Below are 25,216 nucleotides of genomic sequence, written 5' to 3' on the forward strand. Positions count from 1 at the left end.
TCCTGGTGTTAGACGAGATGTCTAAAGGTAGACTGTAAAGTGAGATACCTCAAGATGGATCTACGATTATATGCAGGACACACCAATACTGCTCAAAGATTAATTTGCTTATCACACGATATCTTAATCAATACGGGAGGAATACTTATCGATCTATTAGTAGATGGTAACGGTAGTCAACACAACAAAGATGATTACGTTAATGTCTGAAAGGCAAGTGCACGACAATTCAATTGACTACCATGGAGAATATATCACATCCGCGGACACTAAAAAAAGAAAACTTCCTCAGTCAAATGTATTACATCTTAGTTTGAAGTATCGTCTCAAAACTAATTATTCGTGAATCTGTTTTTGCTATAAGATGTAAGTATTTTTTTGTTTGTGGATTCCAAGAAATGAGTGATCCAACTAAAGCTTTCCAGGCATTTTCCTTAAATTACACAGAATTCCTGTAGGTTTTTCGAAATCCATCACACGGCGTAGAGGCAGACCCCCCGCGCCCATCAAACTAGTCGCGCAAAACAGATAAGTTCGAACTCCGTCTATCACCGCCCGGCGATGTCATGTTCCTCTAACAAGGCAGGTTTCACTGAGAAGGCATACGTGCTGCCCATAGGCGGTTTAAATGTATTGCATAACATGTGGAGCACGAGTTTCGGGCCCTGCGCTTTCAATTTTTTCTGCGAAAATTAACCATGAGAACGCCTGAAATTAAAATATGAGACTGATTAGGATTACGTAAGCAAAGGTGAGCAGTATTTTTAAAGCACTGGATACAATAGATAACTGTCATAAAACTGATAATATTTTCGTGCGACTGAAGCACACATTCGACATACATCTACATCTACATTGATACTCCGCAAGCCACCCAACGGTGTGTGGCGGAGGGCACTTTACGTGCCACTGTCATTACCTCCCTTTCCTGTTCCAGTCGCGTATGGTTCGCGGGAAGAACGACTGTCTGAAATCCTCCGTGCGCGCTCTAATCTCTCTAATTTTACATTCGTGATCTCCTCGGGAGGTATAAGTAGGGGGATGCAATATATTCGATACCTCATCCAGAAACGCACCCTCTCGAAAGCTGGACAGCAAGCTACACCGCGATGCAGAGCGCCTCTCTTGCAGAGTCTGCCACTTGAGTTTATTAAACATCTCCGTAACGCTATCACGGTTACCAAATAACCCTGTGACGAAACGCGCCGCTCTTCTTTGGATCTTCTCTATCTCCTCCGTCAGACCGATCTGGTACGGATCCCACACTGATGAGCAATACTCAAGTATAGGTCGAACGAGTGTTTTGTAAGCCACCTCCTTTGTTGATGGACTACATTTTCTAAGCACTCACCCAATGAATCTGAACCTGGTACCCGCCTTACCAACAATTAATTTTATATGATCATTCCACTTCAAATCGTTCCGCACGCATACTCCCAGATATTTTACAGAAGTAACTGCTGCCAGTGTTTGTTCCGCTATCATATAATCATACAATAAAGGATCCTCCTTTCTATGTATTCGCAATACATTACATTTGTCTATGTTAAGGGTCAGTTGCCACTCCCTGCCCCAAGTGCCTATCCGCTGCAGATCATCCTGCATTTCGCTACGATTTTCTAATGCTGCAACTTCTCTGTATACTACAGCATCATCCGCGAAAAGCCGCATGGAACTTCCGACACTATCTACTAAGTCATTTATATATATTGTGAAAAGCAATGGTCCCATAACACTCCCCTGTGGCACGCCAGAGGTTACTTTAACGTCTGTAGACGTCTCTCCATTGATAACAACATGCTGTGTTCTGTTTGCTAAAAACTCTTCAATCCAGCCACACAGCTGGTCTGATATTCCGTAGGCTCTTACTTTGTTTATCAGGCGACAGTGCGGAACTGTATCGAACGCCTTCCGGAAGTCAAGAAAAATAGCATCTACCTGGGAGCCTACGGGTTCGAATCCCGGTTCGGCACACATTTTCTTTGCCGTCATTCCATTATACAACTGATGATTGTCCATATTCGCATCTGCGAATAAGTTTAATGTATTTCATAACGGCTGTAGTCACCGCAGTGCCTCTTCCTTCGGACGTGCACGCACGTCTGAAGGAACATTGCAGCGTAATTCGAAGTAACACAAACACTGCAGTATCGTATTGTGAATTATAAGTCACAACACTGTAATTTAGTTTAATTATGGCGGTACCTGTGTACTCACATTGTTCTGTCTCTCGTTCAACAGTGTCGCATGTACTTATAATCTTATTATTTGCACAATTAATTTCTGACAGGACGAGCGTATTTCTGAATACTTTACTGATTTTCCTTAAAATATCACAGCATTTTTTTGTAGAATGTAAGTAACGTCTGACCTTGGCTTGCTCTGGCCTTTATAAAAATTTCCCTTCTCCTGGCCGGCCGGAGTGGCCGAGCGGTTAAAGGCGCTACAGTGTGGAACCGCACAACCGCTACGGTCGCAGGTTCGAATCCTGCCTCGGGCATGGATGTGAGTGATGTCCTTAGGTTAGTTAGGTTTAAGTAGTTCTAAGTTCTAGGGGATTATGACCACAGCAGTTGAGTCCCATAGTGCTCAGAGCCATTTGAGCCCTTCTCCTGTTACATGAAATTTTAATCCCTTACGTTATCCATAGGCGTTCTTGTCATTTAATAGTCTTTCTGAATGACATTCTGATAAAGCTACTTTCAGATAGTTACACAGATTTACCATGGAACATACTGAAATTCACATCAGCACCTCTTTCTATATGTAGCTTCCCTTTAACTCATTCTTAAAACATTGTATCCTGGTATCACTAATAAGCATCACTGCTTTATATGAACGTGCTATATTGTTTATCTCCATTAATTCTGCATGTGATCCGACAGTTCACCACAGCTGGGTGCACATTAATTGTTTAATTGTTTTGACTATAAAAATGTTATCAGAGTCCTACTGTCTTGCAGCATATGAGTTGGAGAATTCACTCCTGAAACCAGACTGGCGCAGCCAAATAATCATCCCACTTCATCTGTCCAAATCTTTTACGAAATACACATTCAAATCGCCATAACTTATTATTTCTTCTTTGACAAATAGCTCAATAATGCATCTAGATTTCTCATAAATAACTGATAGGTTCCTAGAGATCCGTGTACTGTTACAACTGCGAGAAAAGTATTCTGCTGTGCAAAGTTACAATCACATGCTTCAAGGATCTAATCTATACCAAAACTGCTTGTTTCAATAATTTTGACTGTGTGTCCAACTTTTAAACGTGTTGTTACCCCTCCTTCTTCTACGTTAATTCAACACGAAAATTATGCTCGTCTGCAATCCCTGATATTTCACGTCTCAAGCCCTACGGTTACACAGTGTCATGTTTATGTTGTTGACATTATTGGCCGAAAAATCGTTTGTATACAAACGTTCGCAGCATACAACTTATACCGTTCTGCGAACCAGTCCAACAACAAGAATACTCCCAGAACGTGACAGCCATTTGTTTGAATTAACGTTAATGATAATCTAGCTCACTTACTTTTGGTTTGCGACACTGATTTACGTTTCCTTCACTGATTTTGAGTTCAGCCACGAAGGCCTTTACAATTTGTTGTCCCACCATGTTTAAACGCATTTGTGTAACGTTTCCACAGATGATTTAATGTTTAACACATTCAGATGCATGAGTGTCCTCGTTTTCTCCTACGTAAGGTCGCATTGTTACGTCTTCAGCGTCCATCACTGAGCGCACCGTAGATTTTACTTTCCTAACTGGTGTGTCGTTACGTTCTAATGTACAGTATAGTCCTATGCAGCGAGTCGCGATATATTTTGTTGCATCCGGAAGCCTAAAATTTACAACTGTATAAAACGACGCGTTTTTCTTTTTAGTGTGAGCCATAGCAATTCATAATCAATCCGGCGATAGTCTACACCCACAACGGCAAGCAACTCTCAGCCATGTCGCCCTTAATTCGAGCGACAGTAAAAATGTGTAACGGTGCTTACCTGACTCTTCTACTTAATGAAAACAGATTATGGCACATGTTAGTGTGTGCTCAGCCTAAACAGATACTGGCTCAACAATTTATTTCAGTTTTACGATGGAAAGGCTTATGATTCACAAACAGCGATTGTTTCCTGCTATGTGAGCGGAGGTAAAAAAAATCGACTATTACAGGTGGTTTTAGTGTCGTAAGCAGTGTTATTCAATTTGTTGCTCGGATAACAAAGATTCGAAAATGAGGTTAGTACTTACATTAGCGAAATAGTATTTTATTAGACGTCACCTTCAAATGTTATATGGAAATAAAGTAATAAGTTTAAAAAATAAATGCGCACATACAGGTGGACAGAGTCCCCGAAAGTCGATGAGTGGCGGAGGACTCACTTTAGACGTTTTCGGTGCCGCCTGCACCTGCTGCCATACATGTCTGCAGCCAATGTGACCGCAGCCTCAAGACGTCTTTCTGCCGTTAGAATACTTTGACTTTGAGGACAGTAGCAGTCTAGGATTTTCCCTTTTTAACGGCCGTACATAGTGTTATGTCCAATAAAAGTTCGCAGCAGGAACCTCTAATCAGATATGAATAGTTCCAAGCGAACAAATGAGTGAGCATGCATCAGTTAACCTGTCTTTGTGATAAAAAATGAAGAGACGTTAAAAGCAACTGCTGTGCCTCCTTCGCTGAAATTAGTCTGTGTCCATGTAGTAGACTGCAAAGAAACTAAATTTCTGCGTGTGTATGCTTGCCGTTCAGTCTCTTTCGGTTCGAAAGGGAATTCCATGTTCCAGTTGTACTCAGAAGCTTTAGGTGCCACTGTGATGGGGATACGTTATTCTTAGTTTGCCAATTATCAGACTTTAAAACTGTACGTGAGGTTCCTCAACAAAATGCATGAAACAATATGCAGAACCACAATAGGCAAATTTGGCGAAAAGAATCTTCAGAATCACATTCTTGAGCTGCAAAATCGAATGACAACTGATTCACATTCCTGAAATCAGGAATATGTCCGGCAGTATTGTATCCAGCCGCTTGCCAGGAACATTAAAGCATAAGCTGATACAATGGAACAGATGTTTTATATTGCCAGAATAAATATACACCCATAGGTACGTAATTTGTTGCTTTTGCTGGAATGATCATGCATCCAACGTCTTTATCCGCATTGAAACATTTACTATTGTTGTGTTCTGATGAGCACTCCAGTAATCACAGAGTAGTACACACTTCTGATTATTTGTGCCATTGTCAATAACAATATTCACGAAAAATGCTTTTAAATGGTCTTTTGACATTTTGCAACTTTTACTAGCCTCGAAATGTATGTTTGGTGGAAGACTGTTTTCAGTAGCCTTTTTAACTTTCAAGCCGAGTTTTTTCTTGAAGACATACAGTTCTTTTGCCAGGTGCTCACTCACGGAAAGCCTAACATCTATTGTATAACTGTTAGTTGTATTGTGTTGAGACTGGACCAAGGCAACCGTAGATTTTTTTCCACTTTTTCAGATACTGTCGCACCAGAAGTTAGTTTATAATTAAATCCAATTCGATCAATGTTCTAAATGCAGTGTTGCTGTACCTGAAAACTTGTTGTTCCCTGGTTTACTTCTTCGACAAAACGGGTCCTAGACTGGTGAATATCTTGGCCTTCCTGTACATCTCTGGCTGTCATGAAAGCACTGATATGCCTACTCCACACTCTGTATTATTTTTTGAGACGTGCTACGAAAGCTGCAAAGCAGTTAACGTCGTTTGCTGAATATCTCTTACTTTTTGGATTCCCAAAATTTCAGTTTCCAGTAATGGACATATTTTCCTTCATTTCTTGTCAGATTTGAATAGAATGTGTTGTTTTATCTCCAGTTCTTTGATTGCCTTCGTTTCCTCGAAACGAATGTTCATTACATTTCTTCATTTCTCCACATAATCAAATATTACTTTGATGTTCGATGTGCTTTTTGTAGATGGAAGTCTTTTCAATATCGAGTTGTACGTCGCAGCTTTACGTGGTGGTGAATGATAATCATCATAAATACGTTCAAGACGCTATTCCGAAAATTTCTTTAAAATACAAACAGTACTGCATTTCTTTTCTGCTGAAGGTTAATAGTCACCAGAACTGTTAGCTTCTCTTCGACGAGTAATGTTCCGACCACTACCACTAGCCTCACAACCTTGAACACTACTGATCGCGTTATCGTCCGTAAAGCCATTTTCTTCATCCACTAACCTATCCTATCCAATGCGATTTCAGCTGTTGTTGTTATGGTCTTCAGTCCTGAGACTGGTTTGATGCAGCTCTCCATGCTACTCTATCCTGTGCAACCTTCTTCATCTCCCAGTACCTACTGCAATCTACATCCTTCTGAATCTGCTTAGTGTATTCATCTCTTGGTCTCCCTCTACGATTTTTAACCTCCACGCTGCCCTCCAATGCTAAATTTGTGATCCCTTGATGCCTCAAAACATGTCCTACCAACCGATCCCTTCTTCTAGTCAAGTTGAGCCACAAACTTCTCCCCAATCCTATTCAATACCTCCTCATTAGTTACGTGAACTACCCACCTTATCTTCAGCATTCTTCTGTAGCACCACATTTCGAAAGCTTCTATTCTCTTCTTGTCCAAACTAGTTATCGTCCATGTTTCACTTCCATACATGGCTACACTCCATACAAATACTTTCAGAAACGACTTCCTGACACTTAAATCTATACTCGATGTTAACAACTTCCTCTCCTTCAGAAACGATTTCCTTGCCATTGCCAGTCTACATTTTATATCCTCTCTACTTCGACCATCATCAGTTATTTTACTCCCTAAATAGCAAAACTCCTTTACTACTTTAACTGTCTCATTTCCTAATCAAATTCCCTCAGCATCACCCGATTTAATTTGACTACATTCCATTATCCTCGTTTTGCTTTTGTTGATGTTCATCTTATATCCTCCTTTCAAGACACTGTCCATTCCGTTCAACTGCTCTTCCAAGTCCTTTGCTGTCTCTGACAGAATTACGATGTCATCGGCGAAACTCAAAGTTTTTACTTCTTCTCCATGAATTTTAATACCTACTCCGAATTTTTCTTTTGTTTCCTTTACTGCTTGTTCAATATACAGATTGAATAACATCGGGGAGAGGCTACAACCCCGTCTCACTCCTTTCCCAACCACTGCTTCCCTTTCATGCCCCTCGACTCTTATAACTGCCATCTGGTTTCTGTACAAATTGTAAATAGCCTTTCGCTCCCTGTATTTTACCCCTGCCACCTTCAGAATTTCAAAGACAGTATTCCAGTTAACATTGTCAAAAGCTTTCTCTATGTCTACAAATGCTAGAAACGTAGGTTTGCCTTTTCTTAATCTTTCTTCTAAGATAAGTCGTAAGGTTAGTATTGCCTCACGTGTTCCAATATTTCTACGGAATCCAAACTGATCTTCCCCGAGGTCCGCTTCTACCAGTTTTTCCATTCGTCTGTAAAGAATTCGTGTTAGTATTTTGCAGCTGTGACTTATTAAACTGATAGTTCGGTAATTTTCACATCTGTCAACACCTGCTTTCTTTGGGATCGGAATTATTATATTCTTCTTGAAGTCTGAGGGTATTTCGCCTGTCTCATACATCTTGCTCACCAGATGGTAGAGTTTTGTCATGACTGGCTCTCCCAAGGCCATCAGTAGTTCTAATGGAATGTTGTCTACTCCCGGGGCCTTGTTTCGACACTGCTCTGTCAAACTCTTCACGCAGTATCTTATCTCCCATTTCGTCTTCATCTACATCCTCTTCCATTTCCATAATATTGTCCTCAAGTACATCACCCTTGTATAAACCATCTATATACTCCTTCCACCTTTCTGCCTTCCCTTCTTTGCTTAGAACTGGGTTGCCATCTGAGCTTTTGATATTCATACAAGTAGTTCTCTTCTCTCCAAAGGTCTCTTTAATTTTCCTGTAGGCAGTATCTATCTTACCACTAGTGAGACAAGCATCTACATCCTTACATTTGTCCTCTAGCCATACCTGCTTAGCCATTTTGCACTTCCTGTCGATCTCATTTTTGAGACGATTGTATTCCTTTTTGCCTGCTTCATTTACTCCATTTTTTTATTTTCTCCTTTCATCAATTAAATTCAATATTTCTTCTGTTACCCAAGGATTTCTATTAGCCCTCGTCTTTTTACCTACTTGATCGTCTGCTGGCTTCACTACTTCATCCCTCAGAGCTACCCATTCTTCTTCTACTGTATTTCTTTCCCCCATTCCTGTCAATTGTTCCCTTATGCTCTCCCTGAAACTCTCTACAACCTCTGGTTCTTTCAGTTTATCGAGGTCCCATCTCCTTAAATTCCCACCTTTTTGCAGTTTCTTCAGTTTCAATCTGCAGTTCATAACCAATAGATTGTGGTCAGAATCCACATCTGCCCCTGGAAATGTCTTACAATTTAAAACCTGGTTCCTAAATCTCTGTCTTACCATTATGTAATCTATCTGATACCTTTTAGTATCTCCAGGATTCTTCCAGGTATACAACCTTCTTTTATGATTCTTGAACCAAGTGTTAGCTATGATTAAGTTATGCTCTGCGCAAAATTCTACAAGGCAGCTTCCTCTTTCTTTTCTCCCCCCCAATCCATATTCACCTAGTACGTTTCCTTCTCTCCCGTTTCCTACTGACGAATTCCAGTCACCCATGACTATTAAATTTTCGTCTCCCTTCACTACCTGAATAATTTCTTTTATCTCGTCATACATTTCATCAATTTCTTCATCATCTGCAGAGCTAGTTGGCATATAAACTTGTACTACTGTAGTAGGCTTGGGCTTTGTGTCTATCTTGGCCACCATAATGCGTTCACTATGCTGTTTGTAGTAGCTAACCCGCATTCCTATTTTTTTATTCATTATTAAACCTACTCCTGCATTACCCCTATTTGATTTTGTATTTATAACCCTGTAATCACCTGACCAAAAGTCTTGTTCCTCCTGCCACCGAACTACACTAATTCCCACTATATCTAACTTTAACCTATCCATTTCCCTCTTTAAATTTTCTAAACTACCTGCCCGATTAAGGGATCTTACATTCCACGCTCCGATCCGTAGAATGCCAGTTTTCTTTCTCCTGATAATGACGTCCCCTTGAGTAGTCCCCGCCTGGAGATCCGAATGGGGGACTATTTTACCTCCGGAATATTTTACCCAAGAGGACGCCATCATCATTTAATCATACAGTAAAGCTGCATGCCCTCGGGAAAAATTACGACTGTAGTTTCCCCTTGCTTTCAGCCGTTCGCGGTACCAGCACAGCAAGGCCGTTTTGGTTATTGTTACAAGGCCAGATCAGTCAATCATCCAGACTGTTGCCCCTGAAACTACTGAAAAGGCTGCTGCCCCTCTTCAGGAACCACACTTTTGTCTGGCCTCTCAACAGATACCCCTCCGTTGTGGTTGCACCTGCGGTACGGCCATCTGTATCGCTGAGGCACGCAAGCCTCCCCACCAACGGCAAGGTCCATGGTTCATGGGGGGAATTTCGGCTGAGTAGTCAAATTAATATTCATGTTTCTGAACAATTAGATCCACCAAAAGCATTGTCAAAGTGTCAAAAATATGTGTGAAACCATTTGTCCTACACCTTCCTTTGGATAACACCTTCTTAATTTAGATGCTACAAAATTTAAAATGTTCGAAACGCCAACGGCTCATTGTTGCTGTTTACGTACGACAGTACTGACACACGTATACTAAACATGTCGAGAAATTGCTGAGGTACACTACTGGCCATTAAAATTGCTACACCAAGAAGAAATGCAGATGATAAACGGGTATTCATTGCACAAATAAATTACAATAGTACTGACATGTGATTACATTTTCACACTATTTGGATGCATAGATCCTGAGAGATCAGTACCCACAACAATCACCTCCGGCCGTAATAACGGCTTTGTTACGCCGGGGCATTGTGTCAAAAGGAGCTTGGATGGCGTGTACAGGTACAGCTGCCCATGCAGCTTCAACACGATACGACAGTTCATCAAGAGTAGTGACTGGCGTGTTGTGACGAGCCAGTTGCTCTGCCACCATTAACCAGACGTTCTCAGTTGGTGAGAGCTCAGGAGAATGTGCTGGCCAGGGCAGCAGTCGAACATTTTCTGTATCCAGAAAGGCCCGTACAGGACCTGCAACATGCGCTCGTGCATTATCCTGCTGAAATGTAGGGTTTCGCAGGGATCGAATGAAGGGTAGAGCCACGGGTCGTAACACATCTGAAATGTAACGTCCACTGTTCAAAGTGCCGTCAATGCGAACAAGAGGTGACCGATACGTGTAACCAATGGCGCCCCATACCATCACGCCGGGTGATACACCAGTATGGCGATGACGAATACACACTTCCAATGTGCATTCACCGCGATGTCGCCAAACACAGATGCGACCATCATGATGCTGTAAACAGAACCTGGATTCATCCGAAAACATGACATTTTGCCATTCGTGCACCCAGGTTCGTCGTCGGGTACACCATCGCAGGCGCTCCTCTCTGTGATGCAGCGTCAAGGGTAACCGCAGCCATGGACTCCGAGCTGATAGTCCATGTTGGTGCAAACGTCGTCGAACTGTTCGTGCAGATGGTTGTTGTCTTGCAAACGTCCCCATCTGTTGACTCAGAGATCGAGACGTGGTTGCACGATCCGTTACAGCCATGCGGATAAGATGCCTGTCATCTAGACTGCTAGTGATACGAGGCCGTTGGGATCCAGCACGACGTTCCGTATTACCGTCCTGAAGCCACCGATTCCATATTCTGCTAACAGTCATTGGATCTCGACCAACGCGAGCAGCAATGTCGCGATACGATAAACCGCAACAGCGATAGGCTACAATCCGGCCTTTATCAAAGTCGGAAACGTGGTGGTACGCATTTCTCCTCCTTACACGAGGCATCACAACAACGTTTCACCAGGCAACGCCGGTGAACTGCTGTTTGTGTATGAGAAATCGGTTGGGAACTTTCCTCATGTCAGCACGTTGTAGGTGTCGCCACTGGCGCCAACCATGTGTGAATGCTCTGAAAAGCTAATATTTCCATATCACAGCATTTTCTTCCTGTCGGTTAAATTTCGCGTCTGTAGCACGTTATCTTCGTGGTGTAGCAATTTTAATGGCCAGTAGTAGTGTAACAGATCAACTGCCATGTTAACCCTCCTCCTAGAAGATTGCAAGTGCTTTTGTGTACAAATCAAGAGCAATAAAATCGCACGGCGCCGCAGGCGTGGTTAGAGGTGTGAGATGCATCTGTGTACAAATGTTTGAATACAAATTCCTACTCGAGCCGAGAAACGCCCCCTGTTAGTAACGGCATGGCTACTATTATTTCGCTCTTTAATATTTCATAGTCCAGGTACTTTTCCGTGAAACTGGTACACTGTAACGTGTCGGGATACCGCCTGCTCGGATATTCATCCACCTTAGTCGTTTCCAACAGCGGGCTCTGAATATAATCGCACGCGCAGAGGAGGGGACACGGGTTTCGGTGCCAGGAACAAGACAACAGCTATATGCTGGCAGCCGCCGCACAGCCCTGCGCTCTCATATTTATTTTAGGGGAATGTTTAAATAGACGAACAAAGAGCTCGTTCAGACTCACATTCTTGAGGGAGTCTACTTTCCGGGATGTTTTCGTACCGCTTGTCGCAACGTTCCGAAGGTCGACACCGAAGCGACTGCCGTTACCCGAGATACGGCACAAGAGCGGAAATGCGCATTTTGGTTGTTTTGATAGACATTCTGCGACATAGTAGATGACACCCTCTCTGGACTATTTAGATCTTAGGGGGAGACAGCCGTGACAAAAGTATTCCATCTGCTGTGCAAGATGTAAGAGACAACCGAAATATCCCTGATTTTAAGGAGAGTACAATAAATCCAATACTCGCCTGTTATTCAGAAGCTATTCAGAGTGATCAACTTTGGCTGAAATTAATTGCAAATCAGAGAAAAATTTTCACTTTTACACTGATAATCGGGATAAGCTACTTTTTTTTTTAATTTTGAGGGTCGTGGATGAATTACACTCCTGGAAATGGAAAAAAGAACACATTGACACCGGTGTGTCAGACCCACCATACTTGCTCCGGACACTGCGAGAGGGCTGTACAAGCAATGATCACACGCACGGCACAGCGGACACACCAGGAACCGCGGTGTTGGCCGTCGAATGGCGCTAGCTGCGCAGCATTTGTGCACCGCCGCCGTCAGTGTCAGCCAGTTTGCCGTGGCATACGGAGCTCCATCGCAGTCTTTAACACTGGTAGCATGCCGCGACAGCGTGGACATGAACCGTATGTGCAGTTGACGGACTTTGAGCGAGGGCGTATAGTGGGCATGCGGGAGGCCGGGTGGACGTACCGCCGAATTGCTCAACACGTGGGGCGTGAGGTCTCCACAGTACATCGATGTTGTCGCCAGTGGTCGGCGGAAGGTGCACGTGCCCGTCGACCTGGGACCGGACCGCAGCGACGCACGGATGCACGCCAAGACCGTAGGATCCCACCGCCCCTTCCCAGCAAATTAGGGACACTGTTGCTCCTGGGGTATCGGCGAGGACCATTCGCAACCGTCTCCATGAAGCTGGGCTACGGTCCCGCACACCGTTAGGCCGTCTTCCGCTCACGCCCCAACATCGTGCAGCCCGCCTCCAGTGGTGTCGCGACAGGCGTGAATGGAGGGACGAATGGAGACGTGTCGTCTTCAGCGATGAGAGTCGCTTCTGCCTTGGTGCCAATGATGGTCGTATGCGTGTTTGGCGCCGTGCAGGTGAGCGCCACAATCAGGACTGCATACGACCGAGGCACACAGGGCCAACACCCGGCATCATGGTGTGGGGAGCGATCTCCTACACTGGCCGTACACCACTGGTGATCGTCGAGGGGACACTGAATAGTGCACGGTACATCCAAACCGTCATCGAACCCATCGTTCTACCATTCCTAGACCGGCAAGGGAACTTGCTGTTCCAACAGGACAATGCACGTCCGCATGTATCCCGTGCCACCCAACGTGCTCTAGAAGGTGTAAGTCAACTACCCTGGCCAGCAAGATCTCCGGATCTGTCCCCCATTGAGCATGTTTGGGACTGGATGAAGCGTCGTCTCACGCGGTCTGCACGTCCAGCACGAACGCTGGTCCAACTGAGGCGCCAGGTGGAAATGGCATGGCAAGCCGTTCCACAGGACTACATCCAGCATCTCTACGATCGTCTCCATGGGAGAATAGCAGCCTGCATTGCTGCGAAAGGTGGATATACACTGTACTAGTGCCGACATTGTGCATGCTCTGTTGCCTGTGTCTATGTGCCTGTGGTTCTGTCAGTGTGATCATGTGATGTATCTGACCCCAGGAATGTGTCAATAAAGTTTCCCCTTCCTGGGACAATGAATTCACGGTGTTCTTATTTCAATTTCCAGGAGTGTATATGGATAGATAGTCAAGGGATTTATCTTACTTACTTTCAGTATGGTGGGAATTTAAGGAGATGGGGCCTGGATAGACTGACTAAACCAGAGGTCGTACAGAGTTTCAGGGAGAGCATAAGTGAACAATTGACAGGCATGGTGGAAAGAAATACAGTAGAAGAAGAATGGGTAGCTTTGAGGGATGAAGTAATGAAGACAGCAGATGATCAAGTAGGTAAAAAGACGAGGGCTAGTAGAAATCCTTGGGTGACAGAAGAAATATTAAATTTAATTGACGAAAGGAGAAAATATAAAAATGCAGTAAATGAAGCAGGCAAAAAGGAATAGAAACGTCTCAAAAATGAGATCGACAGGAAGTCCAAAATGGCTAAGCAGGTATGGCTTGAGGACAAATGTAAGGATGTAGAGGCATATATCACTATGGGTAACATAGATACTGCCAACAGGAAAATTAAGGAGATCTTTGAAGAAAAGAGAACCACTTGTTTGAATATGAAGAGCTCAGATGGAAACCCAGTTCTAAGCAAAGAAGGGAAGCCAGAAAGGTGGAAGGAGTATATAGAGGGTCTATACAAGGGCGATGTACTTGAGACCAATATTATAGAAATGGATGAGGATGTAGATGAAGATGAAATGGGAGATATGATACTGCGTGAAGAGTTTGATAGAGCACGGAAAGACCTGAGTTAAAACAAGGCACCGGGAGTAGACAACATTCCATTAGAACTACTGATAGCCTTGGGAGAGCCAGTCCTGACAAAACTCTACCATCTGGTGACCAAGATGTATGAGACAGGCGAAATACCCTCAGACTTCAAGAAGAATATAATAATTCCAATCCCAAAGAAAGCAGGTGTTGACACATGTGAAAATTACCGAACTATTAGATTAATAAGCCACAGATGCAAAATACTAACGCGAATTCCTTACAGACGATTGGAAAAACTAGTAGAAGCCGTCCTCGAGGAAGATCAGTTTGGATTCCGTAGAAATATGGGAACACGTGAGGCAATACTGACCGTAAGACTTATTTTAGAAGCTAGATTAAGGAAAGGCAAACCTACTTTTCTAGCATTTGTAGACTTAGAGAAAGCTTTTGACAATGTTGACTGGAATGCTCTCTTTCAAATTCTGAAGGTGGCAGGGGTAGAATACAGGGAGCGGAAGGCTATTTACAATTTGTACAGAAACCAGATGGCAGTTGTAAGAGTCGAGGGGTATGAAAGGGAAGCAGTGGTTGGGAAGGAAGTGAGACAGGGTTATAGCCTTTCCCCGATGTTATTCAATTTGTATATTCAGCAAGCAGCGAAGGAAACAAAACAAAAATTCGGAGTAGGTATTACAATCCATGGAGAAGAAACAAAAACTTTGAGGTTCGCCGATGACATTGTAATTCTGTAAGAGACAGCAAAGGACTTGGAAGAGCAGTTGAACGGAATGGACAGTGTCTTGAAAGGAGGATATAAGATTAACATCAACAAAAGCAAAACGAGGATAATGGAATGTAGTCAAATTAGATCGGGTGATGCTGAGGGGATTAGATTAGGAAATGAGACACTTAACGTAGTAAAGGAGTTTTGCTATTTGGGGAGCAAAATAACTGATGATGGTCGAAGTAGAGAGGATATAAAATGTAGTCTGGCAATGGCAGGGAATGCGTTTCTGAAGAAGAGAAATTTGTTAACATCGAGTATAGATTTAAGTGTCAGGAAGTCATTTCGGAAAGTATGTGTATGGTGTGGAGCCATGTATGGAAGTGAAACATGGACGATAAATAGTTTGGACAGGAGAGAATAGAAGCTTTCTAAATATGGTGCTACAGAAGAATGCTGAAGATTAGATGGGTAGATCACATAACTAATGAGAGGTATCGAATAGGATTGGGGAGAAGAGAAGTTTGTGGCACAACTTGACCAGAAAAAGGGATCGGTTGGTAGGACATGTTCTGAGGCATCAAGGGATCACCAATTTAGTATTGGAGGGCAGCGTGGAGGGTAAAAATCGTAGAGGGAGACCAAGAGATGAATACACTCAGCTGATTCAGAAGGATGTAGGTTGCAGTAGGTACTGGGAGATGAAGAAGCTTGCACAGGATAGAGTAGCATGGAGAGCTGCATCAAAACAGTCTCACGACTGAAGACCACATCAACAACACTTTCAGTAGAGAGATTCGCACAGCTGCTGCATAATTATTTATCTGTTTTCATTTATTCATTTATTTATTTATTTGTCCTGATAACTTTAATGCCATCAGACCCTGTCTTACATCCAACCAGTCATTATACATATTTTACTTTACAATCACTAAGATGAGCATGTTATATAGTGCATGTAACAGTTAGTTTCACGTCCATAGATCATTTGTACAATAAATCGTAATGATGTGGAACGATGTCATATACACACCGCAAATTTATTTGTAAATGTGCCTACATTTATATTTTTCGTTTTTATTATTATTAAGTACACAGATGTGAGTTAGTAATTTCTATCCATCACCTTTTACACATTATAATAATATAAATTCTTGTACGGAGTAGAAAGAGCTGTCAAGAAAAAAAACCAACATTTATAAATTTCTGCTGAACATTTAAAAACACAGTTTGCATTCGTTCATGAGAAGTACCAACAATAAAGGTAAATCAGAGGCAGCTACATTTAAGCTATGAACGATATCAGCAATGGGCATAAGAGAAGGGGTTGCAAGGTTACTGTTCGGACAACACTTCGGTATATCGATATGTGCGTACGAGGCTAGTGAGAAATAGCAACGGCCAGTTGCGAGAATAAATAAAGCTGCTTCTCTTATCTTGATTTTATCCACACTGCAAAAGGAATGAATGGTAGCCGAGCACTCGGTGACTCGCAGAAGTCCTGTATAAAACGGTCGTTTCAATAACTTTTTAGAAAGTCCCGATTTCCGAGTTGGATATTGTCGAGATGCGTCTCAGCCACAGCCCGCAAAAGGCAATGGTCCTGGGTTCGAATTCTCGTCCAGTATACAGTTTTAACCTGCCAGGATGTTTCATTTCAGAGCACACGCTACTGCGGAGTGAAAGAGTCATTCCAGCAACAATCCTCTAGTTGTTGGGGATACAAAACAATCGATTATCGCTAAAACCGCTTTTACAGTATAACGAACAAATTACATTATTTCTGAAACTTTTTTCCCCTTCGATGATTTGATAATACCTTTTAAGGTGTCCAGTCCAATTGATGATGCCACTTTTGCGCATATTAAATGAAATCTATTCGCCGTTGCGAGTATGGATTGACGACAATGAAAATTTGTCCGGACCGGGACTCGATCCCGGAATTCCCGCTTCCCGCGGATGTCGGCTTACGGTTTGGCTACCCGAGCATGACTAGGGCTAGACCGAAACTTCCATATGTCGTCAGCTACGTGTTTATAACCTATACTCGAACATTCATTATGTACATTCCCATACAGGAGGGACATTTTACTCGAAAGTTGCTTACCCCTTGGTGTTGGCGGATAAATACGATATTGAACAGCAATAGTGTATTTGCGCATATTATTCGGACGCCTAACCTAGTTTCATTGTTCAGACACTCTTTCTGAGCTGTGTTCTTTGGAAATACGGGGTGTTCAGAAAGTCTCTCCGCAGTGCCATATGGTTGTTAGTCGCGCGTGCCGTATGATTGTTGGGCTGCCTCTGTTACTTCCCTTCAAGTGGACTCTCCCAGCATTCCACTGTTTCGTTTATCTCAGCCAGCGTCAGTAGTATCGTTGGTGTGTGTCGTCACGTGTTGACGTGAACGTTTAAGTTTAGCTCCTTTGTTCGTTTGTTTCATTTTTGTCACTGTTAAAACGCTAACCATTGAAGAACGTGTGTTTTTAGTCGAACAAGTTTTCAAAGCTGGCAGTAAATACACAATTTCAGTCCGTCAAACATTTTATTCAGTTTTCCCAGAGACAACATTCCCACATCGTGATACTGTGCGAGATTTGATTAACAAATTTCGAAGTACGGGTTCAGTGACAGATGCACCGAGAAGTTGGCGTCCTAGCGTTTTGCCTGAGGATAAACTACTCGACATTTCCGATAAAATGCCCACGAGTCCAAACAAGTCAGTAAGAAAGTTCGGCTAGGAAATCGATGTTGGTGTCGGAACGGCCCACACAGCTGCAAGGAAAAAATTAGCACTTTTCCCACACAAAATGACAGCCGTGCAAGAACTGAAGAATACTGATCATGGCAAGAAAATGCATTATTGTCAATGCTTCAAAGATTTCGTTCAACAAAATGGAAAGGATATTCTTAATGAAACGTTTTTCACTGATGAGGCGTGGTTTCATTTATCCGGGTACATGAACTCGCAAAATTCTCGTATGTGAAGTACTGCAAATCCATTGTGTATTCATGAGGAACCACTTCATTCTGTGAGTTTTGATTGCAATTTCTAGACGTCGGATTGTGGGTCCCATATTTTTCAGCGAAACGATAAACGCACAACGATACTGCAGTGAGTTTCATTTCGGTATATTCACTGCGGCATACGGCACGCACGGCTGACAATCATACGGCACGGCGGAGAGACTTTTCGAACACCCCGTACTGGGAACTACCATTTCACAAAGTAAGTATCTCATTGGCTAGTACTCTCACTCCACAGTCCATCCCACCATAATGAAGATTATTAGCGCCTAATGAAAAAAAATATTTTTTTGGACAGTTTCATTTTTTAAATGACGGAATATAAACAATATTTAGTTTCTGTAGGTGTTTTACTAAACCATGAAGTAATGAGTCAATTGATGCTGCTTATTTCTAGGATAATGAAGCAATTCTCAATGTATCATGAGTGCTAACTACAACTCCTCTGGAAATACAGCTAACTATACACGTTCACAGTAAATATTTGTTGCAAAATATTCTTCGCCTGCACCACTTCTCTCCCTAATGATACTCGCTTCACTCCACGCTGCACCATAATTTAAAATCAACCAAAGTCCAATGTGTGCAGCTGTAGTTGGATCTACTACTTCAAAATCGCTAAACTATTGGGCACCTTGCTTCTCAACTGGCAGGAACTGGAAGAATTCAGGGTGCCAACCCTTTGTGTCTGACCACTGCAACTAATGATAACATTAATAATTAAAGAAAGGAATTAAAGGTGCAGCAACTTTCCAGAAATAAGGCTATTTTCACACAGACAGTTCAATATATGCATTTGGGGACATGAAAAAATGCAAAATAAGTACAGTTTGTTACACCTTTTTGTGAGATTACTACATTTTTCATCTTTTCCCTTTTATTTCAAGCTTAAGCACCTCCCCACAGCCCACCGTTTTTATCTTCGTTTTTAATACATAACACAGAATTTTTTTCCCCTTTTTGAACAGGATTTTAATATTTTTTAATCAGAACTCAACAGCGGAAAATAAATATTAATTAATTTATGCAAAACACCAGTAATTATTCATATCCGCCAACCTTAGAAACAACAGTTGACCTCAGTGACCATGCTCAACCTGCAGCTGTGATAGCAAATAAAATTTAATGAATGATGCTGCAACAGTTGAAACCTAAATTCAGTTAGGGCTGGCATGAATTTGAAGATTCCTATCTAACGATTGTGTAATGTCTTGCTGGCCGTGTTAGTGTTTTACCGGAATGGACTTTTCACAACAAAATCATGCCGAATTTTACGAAGGAGAAGTTGTGTGCACTTTCAGAAGAACTGACGACTCAGTTTGTCGAAACCGATGGCATCGTTTTGGGATGTGCCTCCGCAAAGTAAATATTCTAATCGACGACAAGCATCAAAGACACAAAATAAACCATCACATCCAGAGCAACAAACATTTAAATAGCATCGAACTTCAAAAGTTGAAAACTAAGGAAAATACTCTGACACACACCTTCGTTTCAGGATCTGAAAAGCAGAGGTCATTGAATGAGTTTAGTGTGGATCTTACCATGGCATTAATCCAGTCAGGAATTTCAATCCACAATGTAAACAATCCTTCATTCAAATCATTTCTTGAGATTTACACACAAAAGTCAATACCAGGTGAAAGCACTCTGCGGCCAATTTATGAGAACGTTTTAGAGAAAATAAGAGAGAGTTCGGCAGGAATGAAGTGGGATTAGTTTTGGATGAAACTACTGGTGAGATGCAAAGATGCATTTTGAATTTGTTGATTTTGCCATTATCTGTTGAACGGATAAAACGTAAGCTTTTTAAAATGTAGCATCTCGAGAAGACAAATGCGTGTACGATGTTGCCGTCAATCAACGACTCATCTATGACCCTATTGCCTGGGCGCATACAGTACGAAAAAATCAGGCCTGTGGTCACTGATCAAGCACGCTATATGTTTTCGGCTTTCCAACAACTGACGGGCATGTAGCCCAACCTGAACCATGTGACATGTACTGCACATGTTCTACACAGCGTTTTCGAAAGTATGAGGGCGAATTACTGCAGGCCGGTCGCTGTGGCCGAGCGGTTCTAGGCGCTTCAGTCTGAAACCACGACACTGCTACAGTCGCAGATTCGAATCCTGCCTCGGGCATGGATGTGTGTGATGTACTTAGGTTAGTTAGGTTTAAGTAGTTGTAAGTCTAGTGGACTGATGACCTCAGATGTTAAGTTCCATAGTGCTTAGAGCCATTTGAACCAATTACTGCAGGGTAAATGCATTCTGGGGTGTGCCTCCGCGAAGTAAACGTAGGAGTCGACCGCAAGCATCGAAGATGCAGAATCAGAATGAACCAGTACTTCCGGAACAACAAACACTTAAAGAACATTGAACTTCAAAGTCCAAAACTATCTGAAGAAGATCCTGGTAAAGGTCCAAGTCGTCAAGTTTTGTATCAAGCAGTGGCAGGGATCCATCTTCCACAGTTTCCTGTCATCGCAAGGTGGGTTACTTGAATAAGATGTGCAGTATTCTAATGCGAAAAGTTTGATAAAATCAAACACTTCACATGTGCCCTAGATTCAATGAACGCGATAGCTGGCCCAACAATTAGTCCACAATAGAGACATAGGGTTGGAACTTTTAGCAGTGTATGGGTACAAGTATTTGCCTGATGCGATTCAGAGTTTGTAAGAAGGTATGGAGGTGGAAGAACAATAGAAGAAGCTGACAGACTAGCAAAAGACAAATTCGTATTAAATTGAAGAATAATTCAGATATGTGAACCTCTGCAAATTTGACTGAACTTCTTTTACCGATGCTCACAAGATATATTCCATTGGTTTCCGTAAATGGTGAAAGGAGTTTCTCCGCACATAGGCAGTAATTGAGCTCAAAGCGCCAGTGACTTAAGTGTCAAAAACTTGGTAATGATGTGTGTAATGCAGTTTTACAGAACACTGTAAATGGGACAAAGAAAATTAATGTAGCTGGTTTAAACCCAGATAAAATACTTTCATAAGCACCTTTATGTATGTTCTTTCAGAACCATTATACCCCGTTTTCCGACCATAATTTGTACCTTAAAATCCATTCACTATTAATAATATTACAATGTAGGCCCTACAGTGGTACTGTAATCATTACATAGTTACTGCTGTGTTGCGCTGCCAATTAGTTCGTTTACTGTTACGAATTGAATAGTGAAGCAACTACCTTAATCTCTGAGAAAACATTTTCATGAGACATTTAAGAATATGTGATATATATGTTCAGTTTACTGTTATAGATGCATGGTACAAAGAGAAAAGCGTGTGTCTAGTGGGTGGACTACATGAGGAAGATGTTTATACCTTCGTTCCACAAGCCATAACGTCCAGCTCATTGCGTCACATGCTAAATTTAGTTTTCTTAAGAAAATTAATTGTTGGTAAGCTATTTAATCAATATTACGGTCTCTCGAAATATTGATAATAGTAATGATCTTCTAAAAATAACATAATTTAGTGACCAAACCACAGTTGAACTCTTGTGTTTTATTCCTCACAAAATTACAATTACCGACAGAGGCGTAATTATCCCCAGGGTGAGAACCACTGCTTTAGAAGGTAAAAACTATAGGAAGCCGAGTTTAGGATATATTCAACAAATACTCGAGAAAGCTGTAAGTAAGTACTGCTCTGAGTTGAAGAGGTTCGCAGAGGACAGGAAGTCGTGGCGTACAGTTTCAAACCAATCCGAAGACCGGTCGGTGACACTCCCCCTCCCAGAAAGAGACCTCTAGCTTGACGAGGAAATATACAAAGTTCCTGTAAACTATGATCGATCACGTCACATTCCTGTACTTTGTGATGGATCATGCCATGAACAAAGTGTCTGGAACGAATGAAGACAGGCCATTAATGAGGGCAAACTCACTTAGGGATAGCAGGTGTTAGTAATGAAGGAAATTTATTTCGGGACTCTCCTCTTGTCGTTTCCCAATCTCTCCACTTTTTTTCCGCGGGCCATACCAGCCGGCTTCGCCGTCCCCGCTTGAGTGCGTCCGCTCCTTTGGTGCGGCCGCATTAGCATGACCTGTTGGCGGGCTGTTTTCGGACTGGTTGGCCACGACTTCCTGACGGTCCGGTGGTCAGGTTCCATTTATCGACGTCACCCACACGCTGCCCAAAAAAGCCACTCAGTTCGGCCACCCCGACCCCGAACTGCCTTCCTGCTTTCACACACACACACACACACACACACTAGTCCACACGTTGCCACTCGACGCCGATCGACTCCTGAGACTTACGTCTATAAACTGCATTACTTTAGTCGCAGAACTGCAGTATTCATGTAAAGAGAGAATTTTGGGAGTTGAGATATAGGTCGTCATGTGGACGTGGAAGAAATGTATTACCGTACTTGTTATTCCCCCCTCCCAACTTGGCAGAAAAAGCAGACTGAGGCCTTGATTAACTGTATGAATCTACAAGAATCATAGTTAAATAAAGGAAGAGGTGTGGTAATCTCCTTTCTATGGGTCCCAGCTCATGCAGTATTGTCTACAGTGATATGGTTGGTCAGCGGTCGAAGGTGGCCAGTGTTTCTGGCCCTGCAATGAATGTCCGACTACCTTCCTCCGATTTGAAGTTACTGAGGCAGAAACTGGCCAAGAAGGAGTGTGCAGAGGATTGGCGCCTTCCAGTCTGTCATAGAGGTCAATATGCTGCGATCCAACCATTTTCGAAAATTTCAGGCGAGCAGGAAGCTGATAACTACACTGAAATGAATTCGTACCAACCACGTTCCGACTGCTTCCCACCGACATCGCATAGGCACCAAGGATAATCCTTTCAGCGAGTTTCAGAAGAAAAAATAAAGATGTGGAAGGAAGGAAAGAAGGAAGGAAGGGAGGTTAGGATTTAAGGCCCCGTTGACATCGAGGTAATTAGAGATGGAGCACAAGCTCGGATTGTCTTAGGGATGGGGAAGGGAATCGTCCATGACCTTTCAGTGCAACTGTCAGTAGCAAGTACTGCGAATCCTTGTGAAATTGGAAGTGTCTCTCCCACCAGGTGCTTCTACATTCTCGTGTTACGTAGATCCTCAAATATACTAATCTCTTTCTTTGTTTTCTATCAGATTGTAACGTGTGTATACATAAATTCTCCAATGTCCAGGTACATGCTTCCCAATCTCGGTTGAGTTCTCTTTTTTATGTTCTATTTTCTCCAAGAGTGATATGTCAAGACTCCATAGCTACGAGTCTTGAACCAGTGTGGAAATTACAAGACAGTTTAAAATCATGATTCACATTATCTCTACTGTGATATACATATTTTTTTTTATTTTTACCGAGCTGTTGGAAGCACACACACACACACACACACACACACACCCACACGCACACGCAACACACACACACACACATACACACACACACAATGTTTGTGTGTGTCACATCTCTTCCTAAAGCACTGCAGCGATTTCTACCAAATTTGGTACACATTCCCTTTATTGTCTGTCAATCCGTATCATAGTTCAGGATATATGGCGTCATAATCGATAACATACGTGAAAAACTGCCACATTATGCTTTACATTTAAATTCATTTGCGTGAAATGAATGTTCACATGTGTGTGAAATCTTATGGGACTTAACTGCTAAGGTCATCAGTCCCTAAGCTTACACACTACTTAACCTAAATTATCCTAAGGACAAACACACACACACCCATGCCCGAGGGAGGACTCGAACCTCCGCCGGGACCAGCCGCACAGTCCATGACTGCAGCGCCTGAGACCGCTCGGCTAATCCCGCGCGGCAGTTATTTGCGTACTACTAACCGTATTCGCGATAAATTTCGCAGGCAGCATCCACATATGCGGCTACAAAATCATGTCACAGCATCCCAAAGCAGTTATGGAAATATGACACTATACACAGTGATATACCTGAAAAAACTTCCTCAATGTGAATGACACTTAAACTTATTACTTCCTTGGTACTACAGCTATTCGTAACACGTTTTGCAGACAGTATACAAATATGAAACTTCCTGTAAGATTACAACTGTGTGCCGGACCGAGACTCGAGCTCCCGACCTTTGCCTTTCGCGGGCAAGTGCTCTACCATCTCGGCTACCCAAGTCGTGCCTGGGTAGCTCAGATGGTAGAGCACTTGCCCGCGAAAGGCAAAGGTCGGGAGTTCGAGTCTCGGTCCAGCACACAGTTTTAATCTGCCAGGAAGTTTCATATCAGCGCACACTCCTCTGCAGAGTGAAAATCTCATTCTGGTGTATACAAATATGTCGCGGAATGTACATAGACAAATATACTATTATGTAAATTGAAGGTGGCGAGGAAAAAAGGAAAAGAAAGGAACTATTGATGTCAAGTGCATCAGGACTTCATTTGGAATCAGCGCTGACGAGTGAAAATGTGTGCCACACCAGGATTCGAAGCCGGGCTCTTCTGGTTACACAGTTGCGTTATCCATTGTGCCATGCTGACACAGTGTTTACCGTCGTTGCGTGGACCATCTCAGAGCGCCTTCTGGACGCCCCACACCCCCACTTAGCACCACACATCGGCAGTCGCCGTCTGTGTCTTCCATGCTCGCTACTTTGAGATTCCCGCACGAGGTCCAACGTTACTGTGCATCCGCAATGAAAGTGGTGAAGTCACTGTCCATCGAGGCGATTCAGTTACATGAATGCAATGGGGTCTGTTCTTTCGGACACGTACAGAAAAACAGTCGTCACGCATTCATATAGATATATAATTCTACGACACATAGTTTAAGAGACATGACGTCATAAGCAATAAGATCCGTGAAAAAATGTCGCATCACGCGTGAAGTTTAGTACTGAGACATTCCTACAGTCGAGTCAACTGACGGAAATCCCTGACAATTGGCAGCACTTTTGACGGCATTCAACTGCGAAGAGCAAACGGCTGTAGGCGAAAGCAACTGGCGTATACACAGTGTGTAGACATGCGATGATGCTGCGCATAGCGTACAGAAACTGTTCTGGATGGTACACTACAGAAACAATCCATTTTTAGTTTTCGTTTGTAATAGAAAATTGGCAAAATAAGTACCCGGGCCATGCCAGGTTTGTCAACTAGTGGTTCAGTAAACCCAAGCAAGCAAATTAAGTGTTCGTAATAAAGCGGCCTACAACGTAACAAATATCTCGCTGAAAACTCAGCAAAACCAATATTTTACATACTTACGTATAGAATCTGTTAGATCCAGAACACACTTTGTAGGCAACAGTAACGCAAGCTGAGGTCCTTTTTGTTACCGGTGTGTGAGAGCTGCGACGTAAGAGGGTCTGGTACAGGTGATTGTA

At 42.7% G+C, this 25,216-nt stretch overlaps 1 protein-coding gene across 1 annotated transcript in view; it reads left to right on the plus strand.

Annotated features, from left to right (window-relative positions):
• Positions 1-25,216, plus strand: part of LOC124788168 (troponin C, isoallergen Bla g 6.0101-like) — a 110,609-nt gene that overhangs the window by 61,215 nt on the left and 24,178 nt on the right. The gene's annotated exons all lie outside the window — the stretch shown is intronic.

The sequence above is a fragment of the Schistocerca piceifrons genome, chromosome 3 (assembly GCF_021461385.2).
Source record: "Schistocerca piceifrons isolate TAMUIC-IGC-003096 chromosome 3, iqSchPice1.1, whole genome shotgun sequence".
In the NCBI taxonomy this organism is placed as follows: Eukaryota; Metazoa; Arthropoda; class Insecta; order Orthoptera; family Acrididae; genus Schistocerca; species Schistocerca piceifrons.